General features: G+C 48.7%; 1 protein-coding gene across 1 annotated transcript in view; it reads left to right on the top strand.

Annotated features, from left to right (window-relative positions):
* The window catches only part of LOC126259624 (glutamyl-tRNA(Gln) amidotransferase subunit A, mitochondrial), a 185,949-nt gene that overhangs the window by 17,754 nt on the left and 154,573 nt on the right, over nt 1-13,622 (top strand). The window lies entirely within an intron of this gene.

Raw genomic sequence — 13,622 nt, 5'->3', positions numbered from 1 at the left:
TGAGTTATTACAGGTGTGTGTGTGTGTGTGGGGGGGGGGGGGGGGGCAGCATTAATGTCCAAAGGCAAGGGTGGAGTAGGGAATCCCCCTGGCCCATGTTGCTTTTAGAACTGCCTGCTTACAGGAAGCATTGTACTCAAGACTGTATTTTTAAAATTGAATTTAACGAGATTTTACATAGCCACACAGATGATTCTAAGCAGAGATATTTTCTCGGTTGTTCTGTCATATTACCCAACATTGTCCTTAGTATAGGGCTCCCAGAGCAGTTTTCAGTGTATTATGTGGATTTGTTCGTTTTCCTGAGGGCAGTGGAGCAGATGAGACGATGTCATGACAAGATTTTCCTCATCTGCTCAGATTCTCAAATGCCCTTCTCGCTGTTGGACAGATGTACCCAGCAGATCGGTTGTTGCAACAAGTGCAGGACACTCTCCTTCTCTTGCAAGGCAAGACAAGGAAATCATTTTCTGCTGGATTCCAGGGTACGTAGGGATTCAGGGAAATGAACATTCTGATGCGGGTGCCAAGGAGGCTTGCTGCCTTCCTCCTCCTACTTGATAGTCAGTCCCCCTGCAGGCTGTTACTTCATTTCTGACCAAGAAGGCTATGTGTTGGTGGGTGCCTCAGTGGCTGGAAATGAGGAATAATAACCTATGTTCCATAAAAACTTCAGTGCGACCGTGGTTTACATCTTTCCACCCACAATGTTCTGAAGAAGTCGCCCTTACATGGCTTAGAGTGGGACATTGCCATTGACACATGGCTTCCTGTTATGTCGGGAGGAGTGCCCAGTATGTCAGAGATTTGGGATGCAGCTGTCAATAAGATCTATTTTAACCGAGTTTGTTTCATGTGATGGCCTTAGGGTTTAATGGAGTCTCCCACAGAATCTGCCCATTATTTTAACTAATAACGAGGCAAGCGGCTATACTGTACAAATATTTATTTAAACATTAACTTTTTCTATTTGTGTGTTAGTGATACTTGATGTGATGTTGCTATTGGCTGACTACATTATGTGTCCTACACTCTGAATATCTGCTGTTACTGAGTGGCGAGATTACATTATGTGCTATGATTTGTTGACAAAAGCACATTGCACAGCAGAATCTCAATTTTAATGCATCGGAATCTACCATACTGTATTTGGTGAAATTCTTTTCTATACTTTCAGAAATACGGGTTGTACATGTTGCTGCGCATCCTTCCAAAACATTGTTTTTTGCTGCATTTCATTTCCTAAAGTGCCGGGAAGCTCTACATCGGTGAATACAGCTTTCACCATTCAAAGGGTTAATAAGTTTCACAGCTCTGGGGGAAAGTATATTGTCACTTAACACAGAAGAAATACCACTTTACCTATAGTGTATTTTCACCCAGGAAAAAGTGTATTTTTAACCCAGAAATCTGGGAAAAATCTGGGAATTTATTTTTGTCCACATATGCACGCTAAAAACACAGGACAGACAGAGTCCACAAATACGAGGGCTGTTCAGAAAGTATCCTACTTCTGTTTATGAAATCGGTCTTCATTCAGATGCAATTGTTTGATACTCATCAGCTTCAGAGTAGTCCCCTTCAGCTTCTACACACCTCTCGCAATGCTGTCGCCACAACTGGAAGCATAGATGAAAAACCTCTTTTGGTATGGTGCACATCAGTACCATAGAATTTTGCATGTCTTCCCTGTTCTGAAATCTTCTTTTTCAGTTTAGGGAAAAGCCAGAAGTCATTCAGTGCTAGGTCAGGGGAATGGGGAGGCTAACAAACAGCAGTCATGCCATTTGGCCTAAGGACTCTGAATTAATTGAGAACAATGAACAGGTGTGTTGTCTTGGTGGAGGTGCCAGCTGCCCACTGCCCCCAAATCCGACTGTATGGATCTGCTTCATGAAGGCAATACAGGAGTTCTTGGTAGTACTCCTTACTGGCATTAGTACCATCTGAGGCATAAGCATGATGGATCACGCCATTGGAGTCGTGCTTTCACATTGCTGCAGACCAGCTTCATTTTTCTTTTGGTCTAGGGTATGATGGCTGCTTCCATTGTGATGACTGGAACTTTGAGCCTGGATCATACCCATAAACCCAGGACTCATCGGCAGTGATCACTGTGTTATGAAAGTTGGGGTTTACTGTTCATAGCACCCAGTATGTCCTGTGCATCTGCTCAGTTGTTGGTAATTTTGGCACAAGTTTTGCTGAGGTCCTCATCAGGTCCAGTTGTTCCGTTAAAATGCAATCAATGGATGCAGTATTAATTTTAACCATGTCTGCAAGTTCTGTGATTGTGATTTGTCTATCCTACATCACTGTGGTCCTTCCGTGATCAATAACCACTTCATATGTGAAAGATGAGGTCCTACCTGAATGTATTTCTCTTCACTGATGAGCAGCCAACCTTGAAGCAGTTGTGTCACTCCTTTATATGTGTGGTAGCCCTTGCTTCGACCCCAAACACTTGTTGAATCTTGCGGATTGTTTCAACTGGAGAATCGCCGAGTTTGAAACAAAATTTGATTCAATAACATTCCACTTTTTCTATCATTTTGCGCACAGCACAAAATCCGATGACTACCACTTACATCATGTGTTCACTTGTCAATGGCTAGCCAGTGATTGGTTGTTTCCACAGTTGTGAAAAATATCTGGCATGTTCACCATGTATACCTACAAACAGAGTGTGCATGCACCCCGATACCATTGTTGGTTTCAAGAATCAAGAATAAGGTGATATACTTTTTAAACAGCCCTCACAAAATTATGTCTTTGTACTACACGTAGTTCAGTAGATACAACTTCATTTATGTGTAGGAGTTCAATTCATTAAAGAATTGGGGGGGGGGGGGGGGAGTTACTGGTAAAATACTGAACATTGTCACCAGAAAAGCAGCAGTAATCAATTATGTATCAGGATCCCACAGTTTGTTGGTACATTTCTGGAGGTATGTGGCATTAGATATCTATGCCCAGATCACGTAATTCGCTTAAATAATGGGCTGCTGATTTGTGTACACGGTGATGGCACCTGATAGCGACCCAGATGGGTTCCATGGGATTTGTTCACCAAGACATCAACGTGACCTCACTATAATGCTCCTCAAATGACTGTAGCATTGTTCTGGCTCCGAGACACGGACAGTTGTACTGCTGAAAGACGGCATCATCGTCAGGGAAGACATCAAACATGAAGGGATGCAGGTGGTTCACAGCTGTCAGCATGTCTTTGATTACTATCACATGTTCCATGCAAGTGCAGGAGAATGTCTGCCATAGCATAATAGTGCTCCCACCAGTCTGCGTCAATGATGTGCTGCATGTTTCGAGTGCCTGTTCAGCTCGATGACGGTGTTTGTGGATACAATCGTGTGTGATTCACCCAAAGAGCCAACACATTTCCATTGATCGACATTTGAATCCCGATGGTCCCATGCCCATTGCAAGCCCAATTGGCAATGTCGTTAAGGGTCAACATGTGAAAATGTAGGGGGTGGTCCGCTGCGGAGCTCCATATCCAACAATGTATGGTGAATGGTGTACTCCAAAACATTTGTGCATGCACCAGGATTGTGTTCTTTTGGCGGGCATGCCACAGACCACCATCTATCCTACTTTACTGAGGAAACAAGCCTCTGAACTCCACATTCTGTGAAGAGTCGTGGACATCCAGCCATTTACGACCTAGTGGTAGTTTCACTGTTCTTCTACCTCTATCCATTGATGCTAACAACAGTAGCACGTGAACATTCATCCAGCCTTGTCATTTACGAGATACTTGTTCACAGACTGCATAATTATAATCTGCCCTTTGTCAAAGTCACTTATCTCAATGTATGTCCCCATTTGCAGCGCACGTCTTCACTAGGGTAATCCCCCATCCATGTCTGCTCCACTTACATCCTTTTGTTACTGTGTCACATGTGTGCAATGCCACCAGGTAGCATCCAATGTCACGTTGGGCAGTGGTCGTAATGTTTTTGGTGATCTGTGAATAACAAGTCTCAGAAATGAGATCTGTTTGCATAGCAGTGACATTGAAATGTTATGTTAGATGTGATCTCTTGGGTTTTCTTGGTACAGTTGATTAATTGTGCGTAATAATACAGCTTGCAGCACATGAAGAAGACAGGTTGGTCGGTCATCAAAACACTGTGCAGAAAAGTGGAATCAGCAACCTGACTGAATGAATACCTAAAAGCTCACAATTAATTCTATCATATCTTCCTATCTCTTGTCATAGTAGCAGCAGCAGCAGCAGCAGTTATAGAGATTAAAATTAGATAGTCAAATATTGGTATGAATCGGGATAGACTGCTACTCACTTCATAAAGATGGCGTTGAGCCCTAGCTACCCGTATTTAAAAATAGACTTGTGGCACTACATTTATTTTATTAGGGAGTTAAACTATAATTTAAAATTTAAAAAAACTCTGCCCCCTGATTTTCTGTGTGGACCTGAGATAAGACTAAGAGGGAAATTACTTAACATTATTCCCTCTATATAGAAGTAGGTTAATTTTAAGACAACATCTTTAAAACTGTAATTATTGGTGATCAGCAAGCTGTTGATGACTGTTACAGAAGCTCCTTGGTTTGAAGAAAGGCAGCAGGAGCTTAGGGATACATTCTTGGTGGGAGTTGCTGGTTATAACACACAGAATTGCGACATAAAGTCAGCTGTTAGGAACCGTGAGATAATGACGTCCTAACAGATATGGAGAGTTCCCTCAGAAATCAGGGGTGAGACAAAAATAGCTTTTTGTAGGAACAGCTTTTTATAATGGCAATAGAAATTATTGCCTACACTGACAATCTGTTGGTTCCTTGCTGGGACTAAGTTTTTAAATAGGACCCAAAAGGGTCAGTCAGTCTCACTTTTTTCAGTGTCCTGAAGCAGTTAACACACAGCATCCAGACACCTCAAGAGGACGTATTTGAATTTATATGACATGCAGAGTAGGTAACGTGGCATTGTGTTCCTCTGTTGCTCCTTATTGCTTGCATTCCTCTCTCTTGCTCGTCACAACCTTATAGGGACTTCATTGATTACATTTTTGTAACTTTTAATTTTAGCTTGATATTGAACACTAGAAAGCTGTTTCCTCCAGATTTCAGTAGTCAGTATTATTTTTCTGTTGCTTTGTTAATCTTGAATGCAGTATACATTATGTTTAAGTAGTCATATTAGTGGTACTGCCCTTCCTGTTCACATACGTCGCAATGATTAGCTTCCATTAGTCAGTGTTCAAAGACATTGCCTGATTAACACTTGCAAGTAAGATTGAGTCAGATGCTTCCAAGTCCACACAGTATAGCATCACCTTCATTGAGTTCCATTTATTAGTGGGAATAGTGGCCAGTCGAGATGTAATTCCACACACTGTTGGATGTTTTTTTTTTTTTAGCTTTTGGTGGTAGTCCCTTGTATAAGATAAAGTAATGTGTGAGACACACACACACACACACACACACACACACAGACAGACAGACAGACAAATGTCCTCTCCGAGCATTATTGCCTCAATGGGATGAGTAGTGATCTTAGCTGGGGTGGGTAGTGAGGATACAGAAGACTCGTGCGATGGCGGAGGGAGAGGGAGAAGCTGTAGTGTTGCCTTTGGGAGTGTGCATGTATTTAGTATGCACCTAGGTGCAACATTGACAGGCTGTGCTGTGGTGGGATTTTGGAAGTGGGGAAGGGCGGGGGGAGTGGAGTGGGAAGCAGAGGAAGGGGAAAGTGCTATGTTTGTGTGCTGAGGATGTAGAAGCTGTGGATGAGGGTGGAGTTGGGGCAGGCAAGGGGATAGTCAGATGGAGCACAGGGGCTAGTGAAGGTTGTTACATGAACAGAGGGGCTTAAAGGAACAAAGAATACGTGAGACGAAGAGTTCCCAGCTGCACAATTCAGAAAAGCTGTTGCTGGGCGCGAAGAATCCAAATGGCGATGGTTGTGAAGCAGTTATTTAGTCAAAGCATACCATGCTGCACAGCATACTCAGCAAATGGGTGTTCTAGCTGTCTTTTGATTGCAGTTTGGTGGTGACCGTTCATTTGGACAAACACTTTGTTAGTGTTTGTGCTCACATAGAAAGCCACAGAGTGGGTGCAGCTAAGTCACTAGGCCACATGGGTTCTTTCACAGGTGGCCTGCCTTCTGTGGTGTGGAAATGACTGTGACAGGAGTAGAATAGATGGTAGTGGGAGGGCGGGTATGTGTCAGTTCTTGAACCTGGGTCTTTTATAGGGATATGAGGCATGGGGCAAGGGATCGGGAGCAGGGTGGAACATGGGCAATGGATCGGGAGCAGGGTGTAATAGGGACAGGCAAGGATATTGCTCAAGTTGGGAGGGTAGAATAATATCACTGTTGGAAGGATGGTGGGGAGGATACTTCTCATTTCTTAGCATGACCCTGCGGGTTCGGGGGTTAGAATAGGCCCGCGGTATTCCTGCCTGTCGTAAGAGGCGACTAAAAGGAGTCTCAACTGTTTCGGCCTTATGTGCAGGTCCCCTCTCGGGTTTGACCTCCATCTTTCTAAATTATTCCGAAAAGCGAGCCAATTGGGGAAGGGCGCCTTACATGGTGCACTATATCCGTCGTGCAATTAGACCTTTAGTCGGCTTTCTCGTCATTGCAATGGTGTCCCGCTCGTTTTCGATCTCTAGGGCGATTACCACGCTGCACTCTGCAGTGTTTCTTTTAACTGCGACGACGACCTTGGACAGTTTTGCACCTAAGATCCAGCACGGTAGCCAGTCCGTTGTGGTGGGGCCGCCATATACCCTGTTGGTTGTAGTCCCCTGACAACACAGGGATCGCTCTACTGATGCCTGCGCCGTTAACTCCCCACGTATGCCAAGGAGTAGATGCCTATCCTCCTGGGGTATCGGGACTCCCGGCAACGGCCATCCTGCCAGGTGGCCTTTGCTGTGACTGGGTGGCGCCCGTGGGGAGGGCCCTTGGTCGGAGTAGGTGGCATCAGGGCGGATGACCCGCAATGAAGCGTGGTACATCATCTCTCGCTGGCAGCCAGCCGCCAGCAGTCTCTAAGCGTTCTCGGGCTCAATTTAATGCTCAGAAGTACGATCCAAAAACGTTCCCCTCCCTGGCCACGCCGTGGGAAGAGCGTAAGTCTCAGGATGGAGGTAACAGTTATTCGCCCCGATTCTTAGTTTGCACGAGAGCTGATGGGGAGTCTTTTCTCTCCACAAAGCCTTAGTTCTTCGTCGAGCATTTAGAGGACAAGTTTGGGGAGGTGGAGGGCTTGTCTAAAATGCGCTCTGGGTCAGTACTGATACAAACGGCATCCTCCGCCCAGTCACGCAGGTTACTTGCTTGTGACAAGTTGGGGGATGTTAACGTTACTATTACACCACATAAGAGTTTAAATATGGTCCAGGGTGTTATTTTCCATAGGGACCTCCTTTTACAGTCTGATGACGAGCTGCGCGCCAACTTAGAGCGCAGAGGTGTACATTTCGTCCGGCGCGTTCATCGGGGTCCGAGGGACAATCAGGTTGCTACCGGTGCCTTCATCTTGGCCTTCGAGGGTGATACGTTACCGGAAAAGGTCAAGGTGATGGTCTACCGATGTGACGTCAAGCCCTATATCCCTCCCCCGATGCGGTGCTTCAAGTGCTGGAAGTTCGGCCATATGTCTTCCCGCTGCACTTCCAGCCTCACATGTCGAGATTGCAGACGCCCATCTCATCCCGATACTCCATGTGCCCCGCCTCCCATCTGTGTCAACTGCGGGGAGCACCATTCACCTTGCTCGCCAGACTGCAGAATATTCCAGAAAGAGCGCAAAATCATGGAATATAAGACCCTGGACCGACTGACTTATACTGAGGCCAAAAGGAAATACGACTGATTACATCCAGTGAGAATGACATCTTCCTATGCCGCTGCTACAACACCTGTGCTCGCCCCATCAGTTTCGCGACTTCTGGCCGGATCGCTGAGTGGTACAACTCCTCCTGCCCCCTTGCCAGTGGGGGGCTCTATCCACTGGGTTGCTCCTGCGCCACCTACCTCAGGGGCAACACCATCCCCGCCATCAGGGACGTCCGTCCCTGCTTCTAAGCCGGAGAAGTGTCCAACTTCTTCGGCTTCTCACGCTCGCAAGGGGTCCCTTGGGTCCCTCCCTTCCCAGGTTTCCACCAGCGGGAAGGCTGCCGACCGACAGTGGCGTAAGTGCCCACAATCAGCTGGTCGAAGGGCTTCACGATCCTCCTCAGTCCCGGAGACTGAATCAGTGAAGCCCTCCCAGCCAGTTAAACCCAAGGAGCAGTGAGAGAAACCGAAGGAGAAGAGCTCTAAGCCCAAGGAACTCGCGGTGGCAGCCACCCCACCGCAACCTTCCAGCTCTGCGTCTGAGGACGAGGTGGAGATTCTGGCGTCTGCTGCGGACCTCGATCTCGCCGGTCCCTCAGACGCCATGAATAGCACTAGCGCGGGTGCTCAGTCGGAGGCAGCAGGTGACGCGGCGGCGTAATCTGCCTTCCCAGTCCCATCACGCCTTTCCCAGCCATGGCCAATACCATCCTCCAGTGGAACTGCAGCGGTTTCTTCCACCATCTAGCTGAGCTCCACCAACTTATCAGCCTTCACCCTTTCTTCTGCATTGCTCTCCAGGAAACTTGATTTCCAGCAATGCAAACCCCCGCCCTCCGTGGCTATCGGGGTTATTATAAGAACCGAGCAGCTTATGAAAGGGTGTCTGGTGGCGTCTGCATCTATGTCCTTAACTCTCTTCACAGTGAGTCTGTCCCTCTCCAAACACCTTTAGAGGCTGTCACTGTTAGGGTGTGGACGCTGCAGGCTATTACCGTCTGCAGTCTTTACCTTCCACCGGAGGGTGATGTCGCGCAGCATGTCCTGGCTGCGCTGATAGCCCAATTGCCGCCACCTTTCTTGTTACTGGGCGACTTTAACGCCCATAACCCTCTATGGGGTGGGTCAGTGGCAACAGGTCGAGGCGCCACCATTGAACATTTATTAGCACAGCTCGACCTTTCGCTTTTAAATGATGGTTCCTCCACGCACTTTAGCGTGGCGCATGGCACGTACTCCGCCATTGACCTCTCCATCTGCAGCCCTAGCCTCTTACCGTCTGTCCAATGGAGTGTGCATGACGACCTGTGTGGTAGTGACCACTTTCCGATCTTTTTGTCACTACCACAGCGCCACTCTTCTGGGCGCCCTAGCAGATGGGCTATGAATAAGGCTGACTGGGACTTGTTCTCCTCCACTGCCGCTATTGAGCCTCTCTCTGATGATGACATTGATGCGGTGGTTCAATCAGTCACCACTGGCATCGTTACTGCCGCCGAATCTGCCATTCCCCATTCCTCTGGGTCCCCTCGGCGGCAGACTGTGCCTTGGTGGTCGCCTGAGATCGCTGAAGCGATTAAAGATCGTCGGCGGGCGCTACAGCGCCATAAGCGACATCCATCCATAGACCACCTTATCGCCTTCAAACGGCTGCGTGCACGAGCCCGCCTCTTTATCCGCCAACGCAAGCAGGAGTGCTGGGAGCGGTATGTGTCCACCATTGGACTCCATGTCTCTCCATCGCAGGTCTGGGCCAAGATCCGACGCCTCTACGGCTATCGGACCCCTGTCAGCGTCCCTGCGCTCTCACTGAATGGAGCAGTTTGTACTGACTCCGACGTCATTGCAAATCGCTTAGCAGAGCATTTTGCTATGAGTTCCGCTTCTGCGAATTACCCCCAGGCCTTCCGCTCCATTAAAGAGCGGATGGAACGTCGGAGCCTTTCGTTTCGCACCAACCACCCAGAATCTTACAATGCTCCATTCAGTGAGTGGGAATTTCGCAGTGCCCTAGCTGCTTGCCCTGGTACCGCTCCTGGGCCAGATGGCATCCACTGTCAGATGCTGAAACACCTTTCAGTGGACTGCCAGCGGCGCCTTCTCGATCTTTACAACCGTGTTTGGGTCGAGGGGGAGTTTCCGTCGCAATGGCGGGAAGGCATTGTCATCCCCGTTTTGAAACCTGGAAAGACCCCTCTGGAGGTGGACAGCTACCGTCCCATTAGCCTCACCAACGTTCTTTGCAAGTTGCTTGAACGGATGGTGAGCCGGCGCTTGAATTGGGTACTGGAGTCTTGGGGCCTTCTGGCTCCGTCTCAGGGTGGGTTTCGTAAAGGCCGCTCCGCCACCGACAATCTGGTGAGCCTGGAGTCGGCCATCCGTACTGCCTTTGCCCGCCGTCAGCACCTGGTCGCTGTCTTTTTCGACATGCGGAAGGCGTACGATACGACATGGCGTCATCACATCCTTTCTACGCTTCATGGATGGGGTCTTCGGGTTCCTCTGCCGATTTTTATCCGCAATTTTCTGTCGTATCGTACCTTCCGCGTGCAAGTCGCGGCCTCGTATAGTTCCTCCCACGTCCAGGAGAACAGTGTGCCACAGGGTTCTGTTTTAAGTGTCTGCCTGTTTCTAATAGCCATTAACGGGCTCGCTGCGGCCGTGGGAAATTCTGTCTCCGCTTCCCTGTATGCTGACGACTTCTGCCTTTACTACAGCTCTACTGGCATTGCAGCTGTTGAACGTCAGCTACAGGGCGCTATCCGCAAGGCGCAGTCTTGGGCTGTAGCTCATGGGTTCCAGTTTTCGGCAGCCAAGACCCGCGTTATGCATTTCTGCCGGCGACGTACTGTCCACCCGGAGCCGCAGCTTTCTCTTAACGGCAAACTTCTTTCGGTGGTGGAATCACACAGGTTTTTGGGGGTGGTTTTCGATGCCCGGTTGACTTGGCTGCCTCATATCCGGCAGCTCAAACAGGCGTGTTGGCGGCATCTCAATGCACTGCGATGTTTGAGCCACACCCGCTGGGACGCCGACCGCTCTACCCTGTTACGGCTCTACCAGGCGTTAATCCAGTCCCGTCTGGATTATGGGTGCCTGGCATATGGCTCAGCATCCCCGTCTGCGTTGCGGGTGCTGGACCCAATTCTCCACAGCGGGATACGCCTTGCCACTGGTGCTTTCCGCACCAGCCCTGTGGACAGCTTACTAGTGGAGGCAGGTGTTCCTCCACTGCGGTTCCGACGCCAACAATTACTGGCTGCCTATGCTGCCCATGTTTTAAGCTTGCCCGGGCATCCAAATTACCGTGTGCTGTTTCCGCAGTCGGTCGTCCATCTGCCAGAGCGTCGGCCCCGGTCGGGTTGTCCGATCGCCGTGCGCGTCAAGGAGCTTCTCTCCGGGCTTGGATTTTTCCCTGTTCCACCTCCTTTCCGGGCCACTTTGCGTACACCCCCATGGTGTGTTCCTCGCCCTTACCTTCGGCTCGACTTGGCACAGGGCCCGAAGGACTCAGTCCCTCCAGAGGCCTTCCGCCGCCGCTTTTCTTCCATCCTGGCCACGTATCAGGGCTCTGGAATTGTTTACACTGACGGTTCGATGGTTGCTGGTCGTGTCGGTTATGCGCTCACTCTAGGGGACCAGTCCGAACAACGTTCCTTGGCAGCTGGCTGCAGCATTTACACTGCTGAGCTGGTCGCCATCTTTCGAGCACTAGAGTATATCCGCTCCTGCTGAGGTGAGTCCTTTGTTATCTGTAGCGACTCCCTGAGCAGTTTACGAGCTCTCGACCAGTGTTTCCCTCGTTCCCGTCTAGTGATGGCTATCCAGGAGTCTCTGTCTACTCTTGACCGTTGCGGCCGCTCTGTGGTCTTTGTTTGGACCCCAGGCCATGTTGGGATCCCCGGGAATGAGAATGTTGACCGCCTGGCGAAAGAGGCCACCAGTCAACCACCTCTGGAGATTGGCCTCCCGGCGACTGATTTGCGGGCACTATTACGCCGCAAAATTTTCGCTTTATGGGACACTGAATGGCGCAACCTGCCCGTACCGAACAAACTCCGTTGTATCAAGGCGTCGACGACTGTGTGGCGGTCGTCCATTCGGGTCTCCCGCCAGGAGTCTGTTGTCCTCTGCCGGCTGCACATTGGGCACACTCGGCTGACACACGGCCACTTATTGCGCCGTGAGGACCCACCTCTGTGTCGCTGCGGCTCCGTTTTATCTGTGGTGCACATTTTATTGGAGTGTCCGCTTTTAGCTGTGCTCAGGCAGACGTTCGCACTGCCTGACACGCTCCCTGCCCTTTTATCTGATGACCCTGCTCTGGCTGGCTTCGTTTTACGTTTTATTCGGGCAGGGGGTTTTTATCATTTACTCTGAGTGTTTGTGTTTTATTTTATTGTTTTGTGTTGATTCTGGCTTTTGGCCTACGGTTTTAAACTCGGTTTTTAATGTGTTCTCGGTGGTTGTTCCTATGGTCGGCCAACCACCGTCACACACTGTGTGATTTAATTCGTTTTGCCTGGTCTTTATCTCCGTTTCTCTTGTTCTGTGTCGTCTGTGTTCTGTTCTGTTAATCGTTTTTATTCTCTGTGGGTGTTTTTAGGATTTGGAAAAAGGTACCGATGACCGTAGCAGTCTGGTCCCTTTAATCCCACAAACCAACCAATCTTAGCATGACGAGAGGCTGTTGAAACCCGGCAGAAAGTGTATTTCAGTTGTTCTAGTCCTGGGTGATGCTGAGTCATGGAAGGGGCACTTCTTTGTGGCCAGTCAGTGGGTATGCAAGGGATGGTGGGTGACTGGGAAGACAAGATGTGTGAGATCTGTTTCAGGATAAGGTGGAGAGGGTAATTTCGGCCTCCTAAGACATCAGTGAGACACTTCAGCATATTTTGAGATAGTCTACTCATTACTCATCACTTCATTTGTGAAAACTGTGGGAGGGGTGGGGCAGGGTGGGGGGGGGGGGGAGGGAAGGGGTGAACCAGTAGCAGCAGTTAGTGACAACAATGGATGTGTGTGTGTGTGTGTGTGTGTGTGTGTGTGTGTGTGTGTGTGTGTGTGTGTGTGTGGGCGCGCGCGCGCGCGGTTTGTTATTTCATCCCAGATTTTCAATTGTTTGGTAGTCCAATATTCTTGTGTTAAATTTATTCACATAGTTTTGTTTGCACGGCCAAGGAAGTTCAGTTTTGGGCTGCTCCTTATGAATAGTTTCAAAAGTTATTGCACTGAATTTGTAAGAACTGCAATACTGAGGAGTATACATGTCACTGAAATGAACTTTTAAACCATATATTAAGTACTTGACTATACTCAGATGAAGATGAATCCTGAGGTGTACTTGTTCTTTGACTTCAACAGCTCAGTAGGATGTGAAGATGCTACACACTGCAATCAATACCTCTAAACCTGTAGCATAGAATTGAGGATGGCTTGAATACATTTCCAGAGAATATTCCTCCACATATTTTGTAGGGAAGTCAACAAGACATCAGTAGCACTGCAGTTGGATGATTCAGGGAACTCAGCTACCACTCTCAAGGCTGTGCAATTTTTTTCTAACTGTTCAGTCATGTTTTGGGTATGATGGGATAGTTCACGTCTTGCTGAGGGTACTGTTTCACTGCTGGGTGCTGTGGGTGAACAGATAGTTGCACACATTCGAGCAAAAAGTGCCTGTATTGTTTACCATAGTGAGACAATGGCAGATATGCTGAGAGGCCATGGGGATGCATCCAACGTAAGAACAACCCCATCTGCTGCATAAAGAGTGCCATGT

This window comes from Schistocerca nitens, chromosome 5, assembly GCF_023898315.1.
Source record: "Schistocerca nitens isolate TAMUIC-IGC-003100 chromosome 5, iqSchNite1.1, whole genome shotgun sequence".
NCBI classification, from domain to species: domain Eukaryota; kingdom Metazoa; phylum Arthropoda; class Insecta; order Orthoptera; family Acrididae; genus Schistocerca; species Schistocerca nitens.
Note: the sequence above shows the minus strand (reverse complement) of the source record. Positions and strands in the feature narration are given on the sequence as shown.